Source organism: Nicotiana sylvestris, chromosome 1 (genome assembly GCF_000393655.2).
Source record: "Nicotiana sylvestris chromosome 1, ASM39365v2, whole genome shotgun sequence".
In the NCBI taxonomy this organism is placed as follows: domain Eukaryota; kingdom Viridiplantae; phylum Streptophyta; class Magnoliopsida; order Solanales; family Solanaceae; genus Nicotiana; species Nicotiana sylvestris.
In genome coordinates this window covers 66,566,565-66,586,411 of record NC_091057.1, presented here as the reverse complement: position 1 = coordinate 66,586,411, position 19,847 = coordinate 66,566,565, and the positions used below count along the sequence as shown (strand labels likewise).

Here is a 19,847-nt window from a genome sequence, read left to right as displayed (position 1 = left end):
ATTACTCTCCAAAAACGAGGGGACTATCTGTATACGATCAAAATCGGGCTTGACCCTTTTATGATTAATCAAGACCGGGGCAATGACAGGCCAGGGTTCGACCCCATGTCATACCGAACAGTGACACAAAATTAGATGGCCAAGCTCGTTACTTAGGGACCGATCGAGTTCGAGACAAGCCAAGATCGAGACCGAGCATGATAGAGATCGAGCAAGATCGAGAGAAGCCTGCCGAGCCAAATAACGAAAAACCAAGATATCTGCGATCGAGCGAAGATCACGGCGGAAATCTCGGCATGTATCAAGAAGAGGCCGATTAATCAACTAATTATGGGATTTCTTACCATATTTAGGATTGTATTAAGAGTAGGACTCCCCTACTATATAAAGGGGGTTTGATCATTTGTAAAAGAGAGATTGACGTTACGTAAAGCAATATACTATCTTCTTCTTAAGCTTTCAATACTCTGTTATTCTGTTCATATTTTCTAGTGAAATACTTGTTTGATTCGAAGGCGAACTAGCTCGAGGATCAACGCTATACATCTCATTTGGTTTGCTTTATTTTTGTTTAATTTCAATATCAATTTTTGTTTTCTCTCAGTTTGTGCCAAGTAAAAACATAAAATTCAATTGTTATCCGGTTTTAGAGTAAACAGTCTTACTATGCTAGTATCAACGACGTGTTTAAAAGAATTCACAAGAAAATTCTTTAAAATCCGGCCCAACATGGGTCGAGCCCTAAACTTATCGTTCAAGGTCAATCTCAATCTTTACTTGCGAGAAGACTAGCCCATTGAGGTTAAAATAATGCTATGTTTTAAGCAGATTAGACTAAGTGAAAAATACATAAACTTGCTTTATATAATTTTTAAGCATAGCTCTTTTCTTCTCTTATTTGAATATTTTCACCAAATGGTCTACGCATAACAAAACATATTATAGCACAAAACAAATTGTCCTAATTCCAACTATGTATATACTATTGTCTAGCTAATAAACGACCACTGAGCATCAAACAGAACTCAAAGAAAGTATAATGTCTGTCTATATTATTGTCTTTCAAAGTTTTCATATATCTCTTAAAAAATATATTTTAAACGTCTCACTTAGTTAGCGGCCATTAATTGGAGCATAAGCAACAAATTTGACGAAAAATACTTCCAGTTTCGGTAAAACAACAATATTCTGAAATAAATTCAGTCTGCCAATATTTTTGACAAGAGCAAGCAGTATTAATTATTGAACCACACGCATTTTCTCTTCATGATCACGAAGAGTTGTTTAAAACTTCTCAACGATGCAGCACCAAAAGAAATGTTAATTACTCGGTAATCTCAATCAATTACCTTAAATACACCAAAATAAAGAGTGAATACTACGAAGAATTTAATGGCATTGGTAAATGGATGATAGTATTGGTTTCGTGGTACGGAGAAGCCAAGAAGGCTTAGATCTCATAGTACTTAGAAGTTTGTGAAATTAAAGCTGTGGCTGCAATTTTCACGCTCTTAATAATCGCTATTTGGGACCACAAGAGACTATTAGTACTCCAAATAATTAAACCAAAGACAACAATGATCGAATTTTATTTAACGTGATTCTTCCTAAATCCTTAGAGGGTTCATTAGCAGTATACTAATCTTATTCTTATATGTAACTGTTATTATTTGAGGTGTCGAATGATCTTTTCTACTACGAACTCTTTTTAATTTCCTCTGGTATCTTTTGGTGCTTGTAAAGTTTTACGTACTCTTTTAAAGTAATGTTATATAACCTTCGTTTTTGTGGTTTAGTTGTTGAATAATTAGTTCTCTCGCAAAATTAAATCTTTTCCTGTTCCCCCCTTGGAATTAGTTTTTAAGATGAGTCAAATTGAGTGGTTAAATGAGTCACGTTAAGAAAGCTCAAGCTTATACACATTGGCTCACAGGATGCTCCAATAAAGTCCGAATCAAAGACCTAAGCCTACGTGAATGGCAAATATAATGAATGCAAAGTTATCAACAACAACAACAATGACCTAGTAGAATCCTACAAGTAGGATTTGGGGAGGGTAGTATGTACACAGATCTTACCTCTACCCCATCGGGATGGAGGGTCTGTTTCCGATAGACCCTCGGCTCAACAAGATGCAAAAAGACTATATATCAGTACCATCAACAAAAAACATAGAAATAATAACAACATCACAAGAACCAGTAAATAGATGGAAAGCGAATGATAACCAGTAAATAAGGTCTGACACTATGAAAACGGAAGAGTAGCCTCACTAGTATGAGTTAGAAATATGCTCAACTACCTCCTAACATATAGCCTTAATGCTCAGCCACCAGAACTTCCTATCGAGGGTCATGTCCTCGGAGATTTGAAGCCTCGTCATATCCGGCCTGATCATCTCTCCCCACTACTTCTTAGGCTGCCCTCTACCTCTCCTTGTACCCACCAACGCCAACCGCTCACACCTCTTTACCGGGGCATCTGTCCTTTGTACATTCCCGAACCATCTGAGTCTAACTTCCTGCGTCATGTTGTGAGCACGTAATGTTTGCCCTGCGAAAATAACTCCTACTAAATCCACAAAAAATAAATTTTTTCTAATTGTTTTTCATTTTATAGAATTTCTAGGAATTTCTTCTTAATTGTTTGTTTGCATTTAATTGTATTTTTTGTGCATATTTAATATCTTAAAATCATAGAAAACACCATAAAAAAATTTAAATCTTCATTTCATGACATCTTAGGTTTAATTGCATTTTAGAAATTGATTACTCATTAATTGTTAGAACTAATACATTAAAATCAAACAAAATACATTAGTAATGTTACATGCATTATTAGTTGTTTAAATTGGTTAAGCGTTAGAAAATAAATAAGGTTAATTTTACAAATTAGATTTAAGTTAAGATTTGATTAAGGACTTTAACTAATTTGTTTAGAATTTAAAAAAAAAAAAAAAAGAATGAAAGAAAGGAAGGTTTTGTTTAAGTGTTATTTCGAATTCGGCCATAGCAGCTTCAGTTGGCCAATTGACCAAAATCTGCCGAGCCCAATCCCCATAAGTCCAATATGGTACAGCTCCCTTTTTAATCAAAACGACCCCGTTTTCCCTTTTTGCTATTCAATCTTAGTTGTTGATCCCCCAGATTAAACGAGTTGCAACTCCTCACCCAAATCTCTTATAATTGTCCTAAGACCACCCTGTCATGATCCAAACTTAGGGAGCGCGACCAGCGCTCAACCGAGTGAACCCGACTGAGCAAGCCTATTAGATTCCTTCTACCCAAGCTCGCTCATAAACAAAGAGAGGACATATTTCAATTAATTAGATAATAGGGAGATCATGCATAAAATACTACGACATTTCATTAGTTACTTCATTAGTTTGTGTCTCCAAAATATACATCCTTTCATTACATGAAGTGGATTAAATAATCCAACACAACATGATTCGTTTGAGTTCCCCGGCACCCATATACATATAACCCACTCTATCTCTACGGAGCCTCTAAAAGTTAGGAAAGAGTGTTAAGTTAGTATTGGCAACAATGCTCCGGCTATACCTCAAAACGTAATAGTAATATGAACAAAAGATACAATACATGACCCCGGGAAGAAGTGGGGCTCACCAAGTCTGCTGGGAAAAGGATGTACCACTATCGCCGATCAACACTGTATGCTGTGGACCACCCGCATCCATTTAAAGATGCAGCACCCCTGGCAAAAGGGATGTTAGTACCATCGAATAGTACTAGTATGTATAACTAAACACCATCTCATTAGGATGAACAATAATACAAAAAGGAATAATCATGAAATCAATAGAAGCCTTAAATAATACCATAACATCTCACATAAGCATTCAAGTAATTTCCATGATTTTAGGTTGGGAGGTCTTAAGCACCAATATATCATCACTCACAATACCACTGTACCTTTATACGAAATTCGATCACAGCCCGATCGGCTAGGTCGTCTCCTTTGAGACATCCACCACAATCACAGTTTAAATTTTAATTTCCAGTTTTAATTTCTAGCACACTCACCACCATGTGTGCGGTATGGCGTTTGATCATGGCCCGATAGGCTAGGCCGTCTTGCCCAAGACATTACCATTTTCTATCAATCATCTTATTTCATACTTGGCTCTTGGTCACATTTCATAATTCAAGTTATTTTTCACATCCCAACATTATCATCATCATCAACAACAACAAGGCTTTTCATTCAAGCCTTTGTTTACACATGTGCACAATTTAGAATCTAAGGCACATAAAGACCTGTAACGACCAAGCCAGTTGTTTCATGAGTTACCGCTCCTTTTCTCCCATTTCTACTTCTTGTTGTCTTGTTCAACTGTATTATGTGTTATCGGGTTGGTTGGCTCGGGTTCCGAAAGGTTTTGGTAAAGTTTGAGACACTTAGTCTCTTTTGAGTAAGCTTAAATTAGAAAAGTTAACCGGATGTTGACTTATGTGAAAAGGGGTCGAATGTGAATTCCGATAGTTCGAATAGCTTCGGGAGATGATTTAGGACTTAGGAGTGTGATCAGAACATGTTTTGGAGGTCCAGAGTAGATTTAGGCTTGAATTGGCGAAATTGGAATTTTGGCATTTTCCGGTTGATAGGTGAGATTTTACACAAAACCCCCAATCTCTCTTTTGAAATCATCAACCAATAACCAAAAACGAGGATATATTCATGAAATATAATCAATACCGAGTAGAGAACACTCACCCCGATCCGTATGGTGAAAATCACTTCAAAAATCATCACTATCCGAGCTCCATAGCTCCAAAATGCAAAAAATGGCTAAAACCCCCCAAAAATAGAGTACTTAAAATCACTGGACGGATTAATGAATCGTGATAACAGAAATACCATCACGATCGCGAAGAAGAAAAATGCATTGCCCCAGAAATACTCTATGCGATCGCAGAACAACCTTGCGATCGCGAAGAACAAAAGGCACTGCCACAAAAATGCAATACGTGGTTGCGATACTAACCACGTGAACACGATGACCACAGCCGTCAAAGCTCCATGAATGATAACCATATAACACGATCGCATTGAAAAATTCTCTAGCTCTCAGCTGCCCACTCTCAACACTACGTGGCCGCAATTCCTCATCCGCGAATGCGGTTCTACAACGCTCCTAACTATGCGAACATGTTCTTTAAGTCGTGACCACGATGAAGAAAGTGCCCAGCTCCAAATTTCCTCTACGCGATCGCATCCCAATCTTCACGATCTCGAAGGACAGTCGAGGCATCAGAAATCAGCAATGAAAACATGAAGAAATATGGTCTGAAATCAATCTGAAACACGTTCGAGCCCTTCAGAACCCCGTCCGAACATGCCAACAAGTCCCATAACATAACACATATCTAATCGAGGCCTCAAATCATGCACAACGACATCAATATCATGAATCACACCTCAAATCAAACTTAATGAACTTTTGAACTTTCAACTCCCAAAACTCGTCCGGAACCACATCAAATCCACCTGGGATGAACTCATATTTTGCACACAAATCCAAAATAATATAACGAAGCTATTCAAATTCTTGAAACAACAACCTGAACTTGATATCATCAAAGTACACTCTCGGTCAAACTTATGAACATTCCAAACCTTCAAATTTCTAAGTTTCACCAATTAGTGCCGAAACATTCTAGAGATATCCAAATGCAAATCCGGGTATACGCCCGCGTCCAAAATTACCATCCAGATCTAACGGAACCACAAAAACTCCGAACAAATGTCAAATAATAGAAAGTCATACTTGATCAACTCTTCTAACTAAAAACTTCCCACTTGAGAATCATTCTTCCAAATAAATTCCAAAACACCTGAAAACGAAAACAGACGATTCACACAAGTAATAATACATCACATGAAGTTACTCAAGACTTCAAATAGCTGAAAGGAATGCAAAAGCTCAAAACGACCGGTCGGGTCGTTACATGGTCATTACACCTTAATTGCTCACCTAACAATACCAACAACACCTAAGAGAATTGGATACAATCTGATAGAAAGAAAGAAAGAAAAAGAAAAGCTTTAGATTTCCTCACTATGTTCTGAGTTCGTCTATTGCTCGAGCTTGAGTTTGGATTCCTAAATGGCTAGACAAAACTCTCGTTTGGTTTGCTGCCCAGCAGAAGGTCAGTGTACAATGACACTCCCTTTTCTTTCGATCATTTGTGTATATTTGGTGATTCTAATGTCTTCTTTGCTAATTTCCTTTCGCTCATGATATCTTAGTAATCTTATGATTGCTTGCTATGTCTTCTGTTGTTCTCATTGATCTAAGACTGATTATTCTCCTAATAACTTATGATTACCTTAGTGTTACTAGTTAATATGTGCTAATGAAATGTATGGCTTAACTAGATAAAATTTCCTATATTAGATGATATAACTCCTGTTGAACTATCATTATTAGCTAAAAGACTTCTGATGTTTTTCATGGCTGTTCTGCTAACTATGCCACCATGCTTAGCTAACCTGATTAAGTTGTGATCTTTGACTTATTTGATGTCCTATTGAGATTTTATGTCTACTACATATGCATTACATTGATTTTGGGTTAATAATGTTATACCACTTGTTGATCCATGCCATACTCTTACCCTGTCTACTTTGATAATGCTGGAACTATGCTTGTTGTGCACACCTAAGAATCTAATGCAAGTCTGTTGTCATAGCCTGAACTCACTAACTTGGCTATTACATTATCTGCCTATCTAATGTATTTTGTAATCTTGTAACTCTTTGGAAACATCATTGTGTATAGGTTTGAGTGTCTTCTGTTAATGCACATGCTTATGTGTTTACCCAGTTACACTCATGGACTTCATGTTTTCCCCTTTTAGAAGGATTCATGCTTAAACTATTATACTTTTACTTAAAACTGCTTTATAGAAGAATAAGTTAAATCTTGTTTGACCTAATAACTTAGCAGCCTGAGCTATGTGAAAATCTAACATAAAACTACTGTTGTCACGTATAGGCCTATGGAAACCTATTGATACTTGTTTTTCTTGTTCAGGTGAACACTGCACCATTCTTGGTTGATATCTTGGCTTAAAAAAAGACTTAATTGTGAACCTGGATGTTTGATTGATGATCTGATAGATTAGTCAACATGTTACCAAATTTAGACTAAATCTAAACTGATTACTCGACCTAATTTGATGTCTCTACTTGTTTAAGAAAGACTGTTAGTATACGTATTCAATATAATGAGGATTCAACCATGTGTGTGGGAACTCTAATTGTTCTGAAGATAGATTGAAATGATTGAAGCATTGTGAACTTAGTTAAAGACTACTAAGAGTTTGAATCTCACAGTAGGACTAATGAGGTTAATGAGCATCACTTAATTATGCATTTTGGATTAGTTTATTGGTGGTCGCCATGAATTCACCCTGTTCTAAATTTGTGATTAGTCTTTGTAACTGTTCTAATATATGTGGAATGTTCCTGAACATTGTTAGTATCTGCAGTATTTGACCTTTACCTTATCAGCTCTGATTTTAAGGATAATGGTGTAATTCCTTAAAGTGTTCATGTCCCTGCATATTGTTCTCATGTTGACTGTTAAGTGAATACCTCATTTACATCTAAACCTTTGGGAAAGAGTGAGTTTGAGTGATTAAGGGCATTTAGGTTGGGACCTAGTTTGTGGTAAAGGTGCCCGTCCCTGACATAAGTACTGCTCGGGGTTCTTGACACCCTTGTGCACTCTGAAGTGCCAGAGATTCAAAGGGTACCCTGTCCACGAATAAGGTTTTGCTCCATGCTCTTAGTCATTGACTCTCACTAATCCCTTTAGGATTAATACAAATAAAAGTTGGTCTTCACTCTAATTATGTCTATCTGATATAGCATTATCTTGCTGGATCTCATGTTGGCTTCACTATACTCTTTAATAAGGCCTATGTGATACAACTTTATTTTGTTTGGCCTAATGTGGCATCACTACCGTATTCTCTGTCTCTTTTATGCTTGTTTGAATTTGGGCCTGCTGAGATTCTTCAGAACTCAAGGCCCAAGTTCCAGTCTAGGGTCCATTTTGCTGAGTGGAGTCTGCCGCAGTTCGTGAACATGCTGGGCTTGGACGACTGGCCCAATCCGAAGAGTCCATTTTTTCTTCCCCCTTTCCTTTAGACAACAAATATTAGTTGCACATTTCTGTGTATATCTATATAATGCTAACATTAATATTGCATATTTTTTTTTTTTTTTTATCATTTTAGGAACCTAGGCAAACCAAGCACCATAGGTAAATAAAGGAAAAGAATTTGAGTTTGTATATTCACTGAAATATCTCGATATCTTTGACTATTTACTAATATCAAATAAGAGGCACCGTTTTAACTATCACTAACTATTTTCATGAAGCTTTTTCAGAGTTTGGACAGATTTGATAAACGAACAACCTTTTTTTTTTTGAAAAAGAATTAGAACTGAATGGGTGTTTACAAGACTGATTTTCGACAAGTAAAATCAATATAGCTTCTAATTCCGAACAAACACCTCCAAAGAGATTTCCGGAAAAAACATAGATTTAACGGGAAGTAATTTTCAAAGGTATAACCATGATGCACCTTCTAGTATTCTTTATTCCATTAAATTGCACAACTTAGCCGCAATGTTTCAAGAAATAAGATTTTCAATACATAAAGTCCTTCTCAATTTTTTAGATACGTTGTCTCAAAGCATTTTCACAAATTACCTAAAACCTATGCTCCTCTTTCTTCAATGTAAATACACTATTCTCTTTTAAAACAAGTAGACTTTCAAGACAAGATTTAGAATAGTTTTAAACCTCAAGCACTTAACTAAGCAGAATATATACATTTACTTCCTTAAACCTAGCCTAAGTCTTAAGGAGCTAGCTTAGATAGATTTTAAAGGGTGTCTAACACCTTTCCCTTAGAAGAACAAGAACCTTCACTCAAATCGCACCGGTTAGTAGACCAATAGGATAATACATAAATAAATAGGTACCTTGGTATACCTTAAAATATTAGGTGCCGACTCTCCTTTATCAACAACAGAAAACCACTAATTGAATCTTGTTTTTACATGCGCAAAATAGGGTGCAACACTCATATGGTGTGGCATAGCCACCCAATCTGAGTTGTAATCATACAATTCGCATATGCATACACCTAAGCATGTTATTGTATCGGTCAAGAAGTATGTGATTTAGTATCCATTAACTGTATACATATATTCTTATATATGCTTTGTGTGTTATAGACTAGTGTGACATCACGTGAGTTGTTCGTGTGAGTTGAATTGATTGTGGACATGAATTGTCCGTGCGGTTATAGCACGTGATTTATCCATGAAGCGTGTGGATAAGATCCATCCCCTAGGGTCGTCCGCTCATGTTTCTCCTTGAAGAAGTCCACACGGATATAAAAGTTGATCAGTGTAGGGTTTTGTGTATCTTCTCTATATATACTCCTTGGATTTATACATGATTTTTACTGCATATTTCCTATATATGTTAGCTACAAAATCGTATACATGTCTTTTTCGCGCATCTTCTCTATATGCTGCTTTAGTTGATGCAATTATACATAGTACATATTTTCTCTATATGTCTCTCTATGTGCACTGTTTGCCTTATTTGTATTTCATGTGTAGATTCCGATATTATTGTTGCATATATGTATACATTCATGAAATGTACAGATTCCACATATGAGTATCATTGTTGATTCTCACCACTAACTCTTCAAGGTTAGTCATGATACTTACTGAGTAGATGAGATCGGTTTTACTCATAATATACTCTACACTTAATTGTGCAGATTTGGGAGTTGGATCCAGCTGTGCTTTATGAACTGAGTTGTTGATGTGTTTTTGACACCGAGGTAGTGTTTCTTTATGTTTGTAGTCCCTTGCGTCTCTTCCTATCCTTTTGTATTGTTTTTGTTGTTGTTGCTCTTGTTACTATTGTTGTTATTTTAAACAATGTTTGTATTATCAGACTTGTATTTGTATTGTAGAGCTCATGTGTGACGACCCGGCCAGTCGTCTCATGAGTTAATGCTCTGTTTCCCCCATTTCTACTTCTTATTGCTTTGTTTATCGGTTCTATGAGTGCTCGGTTTGGTTGGCTCCGGTCCGGAAAGGATTTGGTAAAGTTTGAGACACTTAGTCTCTTTTGAGGAAGCTTAAGTTGGAAAAGTCAATCAGATGTTGACTTATATGTTAGAGGGATCGGATGTGAGGTTCGATGGTTCGGATAGCTCCAGGAGGTGATTTGGGACTTAAGAGCGTGATCGGAATGTGTTTTGGAGGTCTGGAGTATATTTAGGCTTGAATTAGCGAAATTGGATTTTTGGCGTTTTTCGATTGTTAGATGAGACTTTGATATAGGTGTCGAAATGGAATATCGAGAGTTGCAGTAGTTTCGTTGTGTCATTTAGGATGTGTGTGCAAAATTTTAGGTTATTCAGACGTGGTTTGATCAAAAGCGGAATTCGGAAGATTTTTGGAACCTTAGGCTTGAATCCGATGTGATATGGTTGATTCGATGTCGTGTGAGGTGTTCTGAATATTGGTATAAGTTTTGATAGTGGTATATGACTTGTTTGTGCTTTTGGTTGAGGTCCCAGTGACCTCGGGGTGATTTCGGATGGTTGACGGAAGATTTTGGGTTGGGTTTGGCAGCTGAAGTATTTTCTATTACTGTCATAACCGCACCTACGGCTAGGGGACTGCAGGTGCAGACTCGCAGAAGCAGAGACAAGAGGGAGATTGGCTGGAACTGCAGAAGCGGCTACTGGAGCACACCTGCAATAGTGTAGGTGCGGGCATTTTGTCACAGATGCGGAATTGGACCTTTGATCAAAAGCGTATTTTAGAAGATTTTGGAATTCTTAGGCTTGAATCTGATGCGAATTTGGTGTTTTGATGTTGTTTTGAGCGTTTCGAAGGTTGGAACAACTTTGAATGATGTTATGGGATATGTTGGCATGTTTGTTTGAGGTCCGGGGGCCTCATGTGAGTTTTGGGTGGTCAATCGGACCATTTCATATTTTGGAAAAGTGCAGAAAACTGCTCTTCAGTGTTGCAGAGAAATGACCTTCGCGTTGGTGAGTAGGCCCTCACGTTCACGAAAGGTTAGCTGGTGAGGCTGAGATTTTAGCCTTCGCATTCGTGAGGAAGGCTCCATATTCGTGAAGGGCTGGGATCTTGTGCATCGCGTTCGCGAGGGAGGCTCCGCGTTCGCGTAGAGGAAGTTGAGCAGCTGGGGTTCAGGTGGAATTGTTCATCCCGTTCGCGAGAAAAGGAGCACGTTCCCGAAGGTCGGGCTGAGGAACTATCGTGTTCGCGAGGGACTGGACGCGTTCGCATAAGAGGAAAATTGGTCAAAGTAAGATTGTGCTTCGCGAACACGAGGCGTTGACCACGTTCGCGAAAAAGGAATTGAGGCCTGGGCAGATTGTTTAAATAGTAATCTTGTCCGCAATTTTGGGGTTAACTTCCACCATTTTTGAGCGATTTTGGAGCTTTTTGAAGAGGATTGAAGAGGAATTCAAGGGGAAACACTTGGAGGTAAGATTTATGGACTTAATACTCGATTCTAATGTGAATTCTACCTAATTAATCATGGAAATTAAGCCTAATATTGGAGAACTACGGTTTGTAATTGGAGACCTAGATTTTGGGATTTGAGGGGTCGTTTGTGGTTGAATTTTGATGCTTTTGGTATGAATAAACTCGGAGAGCGATAAGGAGTTTATTGATGTAAATTTTATCGGAATCTGAGACGTGCGCTCGGGGGTCAGGTTTGGCCAATTTCGAGATTATTGTTGTAATTTGATCTCTTTTGAATAGGCTTTGTTCCCTTAGCATATTTTGATGGTTTTACACTGATTTTGGTTTGATTTGGAGTATCCAGAGGCCAATTCGAGGGGCAAAGGAATTGCAAGTTAGATATTTGGACCGGGTAGAGGTGAGTAATGATTGTAAATGTTGTCCTAAGGATATGAAACCCCGGATTGCACATCGTTGTGCTATATTGAGGTGACACACACGCTATAAGAAAAACGCGAGGTCGTGCACTATTTGGGATTGTGACTTAGTCCATCCCGAATGATTGTTTAACCGCGTATTTGATTGAAAACTATTTGCTATCATCATGTTTTGGTCTGAATACCATATTTGGGACTCGTGCCAACTATTTGAACCCTTAGGGGATTTTTACTGATATTTCCTCACTGTTTTGACTTTATACTTGAACTCAGTCATGTTATATTCTACTGTTTTCATAACTCAGCCATGTTTACTCTGTTTTAAACATTAAATGATATTTTGGACTGAACATCATGTTTTACTATTGCCCAAGTGGCTTGTGAGAATTCTGATTGAGTAAGGCCAAGGGCTTATGCTGTGAGGAAACACCTGATTATGATTATGAGGCCGAGAGCCTGAGATTTGAACGCCACGAGGTGGCTTGTTAATATGAGGATGAGAGCCTATGTGATTATGCCATGAGATGGCTTGATATTGCACTTGGGCCATAAGGGGCCTCTCCAGGAGTCTGCACACCCCACTGAGCGCGGGTACCTATTGTGATGTGAGATATAGCCCGAGGGGCTGGTATTGTTCCATGTGATGCTCGAGGGGCTGATTCTGTGGTATTGCGCTCGAGGGGCGGTTCTTTATGTGTTTATCTTTCCTAGTTGCCTGTCATTTACTTGCTTAAGTGTTAAAAAGGCAATTCCAAAGAAGTTTTGACTGAATTAAAGTGGCTTTACCTATTTTCTACTGTTTCATTGCTTTTACTGGCTTTTACTGCTTCTTTATAGCCTGTTGACGTGCCTTTGCATGGTTTCTTATTACTTAGTGTGCATTTATTATTATTGCTCACTGAGTTGGAGTACTCACTTTACTTCCCGCACCCCGTGTGCAGATTTAGGCACATCAAGTCATGTTTGCAAGGGTTGAGAGCTATCCAGCAGATTCCGGAGATTCACTAAGTAGCTGCCTGGTGATTCGTAGCCTAGTGCTTCTCCCTCTATCTTATTCCTTCTGTTTTAGTTATGTAATAGTTGAGTAGACTATTTCAACTTGTAGTATTATTATAGATGCTCATGACTGGTGACACCCCGATGTCGGGATATGTCTTTTTCCGCAAACTGTACTATCTACCTTATTTTGGGGATTTATTATTATGATTAAGGCTTAGTTCTGTTGTTTAATTTCTTAAAATGAATTGGGAGTGTGTCGGTTGGCCTTGTCTTCATGAGAGGCGCCATCACGACTGGGTCCGGGTTTAGGGTCGTGACAAGTTGGTATCAGAGCCTAGGTTACATAGGTCTCACGAGGCATGAGCTGGTTTAGTAGAGTCTCACGGATCGGTACAGAGATGTCTGTATTTATCTTCGAGAGGCTGTAGAACCTTTAGGAAGAACTTCATAATCTTGAAATTCTTGTCGTGCGAATTTGTTGATCAGAGTACTAAACTTTTGTTATTCTATTCTCTCACAGATGGTGAGGACACGCGCTACCGGTTAGGATGGACGACCACCAGTACCACCAACTGTGGCCACTATAGGCCGAGGGTGCAGTCGTGGTCGTGGTAAGGGCTGGGGTGTGGCTTGTGATCAGCTAGGGCAGCACCTGCAGATCCACCAGTCGCCCAGTTTAGGATCAGGTCCCAGTTGTGGACGCTCCAGCAGCACCAGCTCAAGCAACATTTGTGGCCATTGTGATTCCGGGTCTTCAGGAGGCCTTGGCTCAGATTCTATCAGTTTGCACTGGCCTTGCTTAGGCGGTCTTAGTTACTACAGCCGCAACTACTTCTCAGGCTGGGGGAGGCACTCAGAATCCCGCCGCTCGCACACCGAGAAGGTCGTGCAGGGACTTCAGACACCAGGGGCGCATCTAGCCCAGTCGGTTGCAGCTTCTCAGGACTACGTAGTTCCTGCCATGCCAGAGGACGACCAACGTAGGTTGGAGAGGTTTGGTAGACTTCATCCTCCGACCTTCAGTGGTGTAGAGGGCAAGTATTCCCAAGGTTTCTTGGATAAGTGTCAGAGGATGCTTCGTACAGCGGGTATTATGGAGACCAGCGGGGTCTCTTTCAGCTCTTATCAGTTTTCTGGAGATGCCTTCACTTGGTGGGAGGCTTTTGAGAGGCATAGGCCTGTTGGTGCAGCACCTCTTACCTAGCAGCAGTTCTCCGTTCTCTTTCTGGAGAAGTATGTGTCGCAGTCTCGCTGAGAGGAGCTGCGCAAGTAGTTTGAGTGGTTGCGTCAGGGAGAGATGACTATGATGCAGTATAAGATGAGGTTCTCTGAGTTAGCTCGCCATTCCATTTGGTTGGTTCCGATAGATAGAGAGAGGATTAGGAGGTTTGTTGATAGCCTCACTTATCAGCTTCTTATTCTCATGACCAGAGAGAGGATGACTGGTGTTACTTTTGAGGAGGTTGTAGACATTGCTCAAGAGACCGAGTCAGTTCGTCACCAGGAGCGAGAGGAGAGGGAGGCCAAGAGGCCTCGAGGATCTAGTAGCTATAGTGGTGCTACTTCGAGAGGTCAGTTTCAGCACGACAGAGGCCGTCCATTCAGGCATGCTCAGCCAGCTCACCTAGGTTATCGTGGGGCGTCATCGGGTCATGGTTCTCACAGTTCTTATCAGGGCCAGTCATCACTTAGTGTCCTTCCAGCTTAGAGTTCATCTCGTGCTGCATCAATTCAGGGCTCTTCTATGCCAGGTGCATCAGCTAGTCATTCCTGTGCTAGGGGTTCCCTTCAGTCCCCTTCTCTAGCACCCGAGAGTTGCTATGAGTATGGAGAGATGGTTCATATGTGGAGGTAGTGTCCTTGTCGTCTTGCAAGTTCATCTCAACAGAGGAGTCAACAATCGGCTTCAGCGCCAGCTACTTCATCACCACCCACCCACCCAACTAGGGGTGGAGGTAAGTCAGCTAGGGATCGCCCTATAGGGGGAGGTCGACCAGGTGGCGGTCAGGACCGTTTCTATGCACTTCCAGCTAGACCTGAGCTATTGCTTTCGATGCTGTTATTACAGGTATTGTTTTAGTCTACCATAGAGATGCTTTTGTATTATTTGATCTCGGATCCACCTTTTCTTATGGGTCATCATACTTTGCTCGTTATTTGGATATGCCCCGCGAGTCTCTTGTTTCGCCTGTTCATGTTTCTACTCCGGTGGGCGATACTGTTGTTGTAGATCGTGTGTAGCGGTCGTGTGTGATGACTATTGGGGGTCTGGAGACCCGAGTGGATCTTTTTATTATTATGTATGGTGGATTTCGATGTCATTTTGGGAATGGATTGGTTATCTACGTGTCGTGCTATTCTGGACTGTCATGCTAAGACAATCACATTGGCTATACTGGGTGTGCCACGGATTGAGTAGTGAGGTTTGACTGATTATGTTCCCAGTAGGGTAATTTCATTCTTGAAGGCCAACGTATGGTTGGGAAGGGTAGTCTTTCATATCTAGCCTTTGTGAGGGATGTCGGTGTAGAGACTCCCAAAATTGATTCTGTTCTAGTTGTGAGGGAGGTTCCCGATGTGTTTCATGCAGACCTATCGGGCATGCTACCGGACAAGGATATTGATTTTGGTATTGACCTGGTGCTGGGCACTCAGCCCATTTCTATTCCTCCGTATCGTATGGCACCAGTAGAGTTGAAGGAGTAGCTTCAGGAACTCCTTGATAAAGGGTTTATTCGGCCTAGTGTGTCATCTTGGGGTGCACCAGTTCTATTTGTGAAAAAGAAGGATGACACTATGAGGATGTGCATTGATTATAGGCAGTTTAACAAAGTAAAAATTAAGATCAAGTATCCTTTGCCTCGTATTGATGATTTGTTCGACCAACGTTAGGGAGCGAGAGTGTTCTCGAAGATTGATCTCTGTTCAGGTTATCACCAGTTAAATATTAGGGACTCGGATATTCTTAAGATAGCTTTCAGGACCCGATATGGTCATTATGAGTTCTTGGTGATGTGTTTTAGGCGGACCAATGCCCCAACAACGTTCATACATTTGATGAATAGCATGTTTCGGCCTTATCTCGACTAGTTTGTCATAGTCTTCATTGATGATATTCTGGTGTATTCGCGTAGTCAGGAGGAGCACGTTGTGCATTTGAGAGTTGTGTTGTAGAGATTGAGGGAGGAGAAACTTTATGCAAAATTCTCCAAGTGTGAGTTTTGGCTCAGTTTAGTGGCTTTCTTAGGGCACGTGGTGTCCAACAAGGGTATTCAAGTAGATCCGAAGAAGATAGAGGCGGTCCAGAGTTGGCCCAGACCGTCTTCGTCCACAGACATTCGTAGATTTCTTAGTTTGGCGGGCTATTATCGCCGTTTTGTCCAGGGATTCTCATCTATCGCATCGCCCTTGACCAAGTTTACTCAGAAGGGTGCTTCATTTGTATGGTCAGATGAGTGTGAGGAGAGCTTTTAGAAGCGCAAGACAGCCTGACCACGGCTCCAGTGTTAATTTTGCCATCAACTTCAGGTTCATATACCGTGTATTGTGATTCTTTGAGAGTTGGTATTGGGTGCATATTGATCCAGGAGGGTAGAGTTATTGCTTATGCTTCTCGTCAGTTGAAGCTCCATGAGAAGAACTACCTCATTCATGATTTGGAGTTGGCTGTCATTGTTAACGCATTGAAGATTGGAGGCATTACTTGTAGGGTGTGTCTTGTGAGGTATTTACTGATCTCTGTAGCCTCTAGCACTTGTTCAAGCAGAAGGATCTTAATTTGAGGCAGTTGAGGTGGTTGAAGTCGCTAAAGGATTATGATATTACTATATTGTAGCATCTAGGGAAGGCCAATGTGGTGGCCGTTGATTTGAACCAAAAGGCGGTGAGTATGGGAAGTTTGGCATATATTGCAGTTGGGGAGAGACCTCTTGCAGTTGATGTTCAGGCCTTAGCCAATCGGTTCGTGAGATTAGATATTTCGGAGCCCAGTCGGGTATTGGCTTATGTGGTTTCTCGGTCTTCCTTATATGATCGTATTAGAAAGCGCCAGTATGATGATCCTCATTTGCTTGTTCGTAGGGACAGAGTTCAGCACGATGATGCCAGAGATGTGACTATTGGTGATAATGGGGTGTTGAGGATGCAGGGCCAGATTTTTGTACCCAATGTGGATGGGCTTTGGGAGATGATTTTGGAGGAGGCCCATAGCTCGCGGTATTCCATTCATCCGTGTGCCGCGAAGATGTATCAGGATCTGAGACAACATTATTGGTGGAGAAGAATGAAGAAGGACATTGTGGGATTTGTAGCTCGGTGTCTCAATTGTCAGCATGTGAAATATGAGCATCAGAGACCGGGTGGCTTGCTTCAGCAGATGAATATTCTAGAGTGGAAGTGGGAGCGGATCACCATGGACTAGTTGGGCTCCCACAGACTTTGAAGAAGTTCGATGCTATTTGGGTGATTGTGGATCGGCTAACCAAGTCCGCGTACTTCATTCCTATGTGTACTACCTATTCCTGAGCAGTTTGCAAGGTGTCCCAGTTTCCATCGTTTCGGATAGGGGCACTGAGTTTACTTTGCAGTTTTGGAGGTCTGTGCAGCGAGAGTTGGGTACTCAGGTTGAGTTGAGCACATTTTCACCCTCAGACGGATAGGCAGTCCGAGCGCACTATTTAGATATTGGATGACATGTTGCGTGCTTGTGTCATTGATTTCAGAGGGTCATGGGATCAGTTTCTACCACTTGCAGAGTTTGCTTATAACAACAACTACCAGTCAAGTATTTAGATGGCTCCATATGAGGTTTTGTATGGGAGGCGGTGTAGATCTCCAGTTGGTTGATTTAAGCTGGGTGAGGTTAGGTTTGGGGGAAGACTTGGTGTAGGATGCTTTAGAAAAGGTGAAGGTAATTCAGGAGAGGCTTCGTACAACGCAGTCAAGGCAAAAGAGTTATGCTAATAGGAAGGTTTGGGATGTGTCCTACATGGTTGGTGAGAAGGTTCTGTTGAAGGTTTCACCCATGAAGGGTGTTATGAGATTTGGGAAGAATGGGAAATTGAGTCCTCGGTTCATTTGGCCTTTTGAGGTGCTTCGGAGGATTGGGGAGGTGGCTTATGAGCTTGCTTTGCCACCCAGCTTGTCGAGTGTGCATCCGGTATTTCATGTTTTTATGCTCCGGAAGTATATTGGGGACCCGTCACATGTTTTGGATTTCAGCACGGTTCAGTTGGATGGTGATTTGACTTATGACGTGGAGCCAACAACTATTTTGGAGCGTCAGGTTTGAAAGTTGAGATCAAAGGATATAGCTTCAATGAAAGTGTAGTGGAGAGGTCAGCCCATGGAGGAGGCTACCTGGGAGACCGAGCGGGAGATGTGGAGTAGATATCCTCACCTGTTTGAAGCTTTTGGTATATTTCTTGACTCTTTCGAGGACGAACGTTTGTTTAAGAGTGGGGGGGGTGGATGTGATGACCCAGACAGTCATCTCATGAGTTACTGCTCCATTTCCCCCATTTCTACTTCATATTGCTTTGTTTATCGGTTCTATGAGTGCTCGGGTTGGTTGGCTCGGGTTCGAAAAGGATTTGGTAAGGTTTGAGACACTTAGTCTCTTTTGAGGAAGCTTAAGTTGAAAAAGTCAACTGGATGTTGACTTATGTGTTAGAGGACTCGGATGTGAGGTCCGATGGTACGAATAGCTTCGGGAGGTGATTTGGGACTTAGGAGCGTGATCGGAATGTGTTTTGGAGGTCCGGAGTAGATTTAGGTTTGAATTGGCGAAATTAAATTTTTGGCGTTTTCCGGTTGTTAGGTGAGATTTTGACATAGGGGTCAGAATGGAATTTCGAGAGTTTCAGTAGTTCCATTGTGTCATTTGGGATGTGTGTGCAAAATGTTAGGTCATTCGGACGTGGTTTGGTTGGGTTTTTGATCAAAAGCATAATTTAGAAGATTTTGGAATTCTTAGGCTTCAATCCGATGCGAATTTGGTGTTTTGATGTAGTTTTGAGCGTTCTGAAGGTTGGAACAAATTTGAATGATATTATGGGATATATTGGCATGTTTGATTGAGGTCTCGGGGGCCTCGAGTGAGTTTCGGGTGGTCAATCAAACCATTTCATATTTTGGAAAAGTGTAGAAAACTGTTGTTCAGTGCTGCAGAGAAATGACTTTCGCGTTCGCGAGTAGGCCCTCGCGTTCGCGAAGGGTTAGCTGGTGAGGATGAGATTTTAGCCTTCGCGTTCGTAAGGAAGGCTCTGTATTCGTAAAGGTCTGGGATCTTATGCATCGCGTTCGCGAGGGAGGCTCCGCATTCGCGTAGAGGAAGTTGAGCAGCTGGGGTTCAGGTGGAATTGTTCATTGCGTTCGTGAGAAAGGGAGCGCATTTGCGAAGGTCGAGCTGAGGAACCATCGCGTTTGCGAGGGACTGGACGCGTGCACATAATAGGATAATTGGTCAAATTTATATTTTGCTTCGCGAACGCGAGGCGTTAACCGCGTTCGCGATGAAGGAATTGAGGCCAGAGCAGAATGTTTAAATAGTCATCTTGTCCTCGATTTTGGGGTTAACTTCCACCATTTTTGAGCGATTTTGGAGATTTTTGAAGAGGATTGAAGAGGGATTCAATGGGAAACACTTGGAGGTAAGATTTATGGACTTAATACTCGATTTTAATGTGAATTCTACCTAATTAATCATGGAAATTAAGCCTAATATTGAAGAACTATGACTTGTAATTGGAGACCTAGAATTTGGGATTTGAGGGGTCGTTTATTGTTGGATTTTGATGCTTTTGGTATGAATAAACTCGGGGAGTGATAAGGAGTCTA

The 19,847-nt window shown here is 40.7% G+C and overlaps 2 long non-coding RNA genes across 3 annotated transcripts in view; one reads left to right on the top strand and one right to left on the bottom strand.

The window, feature by feature from the left end:
* Nucleotides 1–2,310: 2,310 nt before the first annotated feature.
* The window catches only part of LOC138878948 (uncharacterized), a 40,863-nt gene continuing 23,326 nt past the window's right edge, over nucleotides 2,311–19,847 (bottom strand). Inside the window, exons 2-4 of one of the 2 annotated variants that reach the window (XR_011402666.1) lie at nucleotides 4,738–5,858; nucleotides 3,630–3,717; nucleotides 2,311–2,553 (exon numbers count right to left, since the gene is read on the bottom strand). This is a non-coding gene — a long non-coding RNA (uncharacterized lncRNA). Of the gene's footprint in view, nucleotides 2,554–3,361; nucleotides 3,718–4,737; nucleotides 5,859–19,847 lie in introns of those variants that run through there. The other variant, XR_011402665.1, reaches the window with a different exon arrangement.
* LOC104240834 (uncharacterized) lies at nucleotides 6,065–13,240 on the top strand. Its single transcript, XR_714549.2, has 3 exons — nucleotides 6,065–6,173; nucleotides 9,840–9,902; nucleotides 12,953–13,240. It is a non-coding gene; the product is annotated as an uncharacterized lncRNA (long non-coding RNA).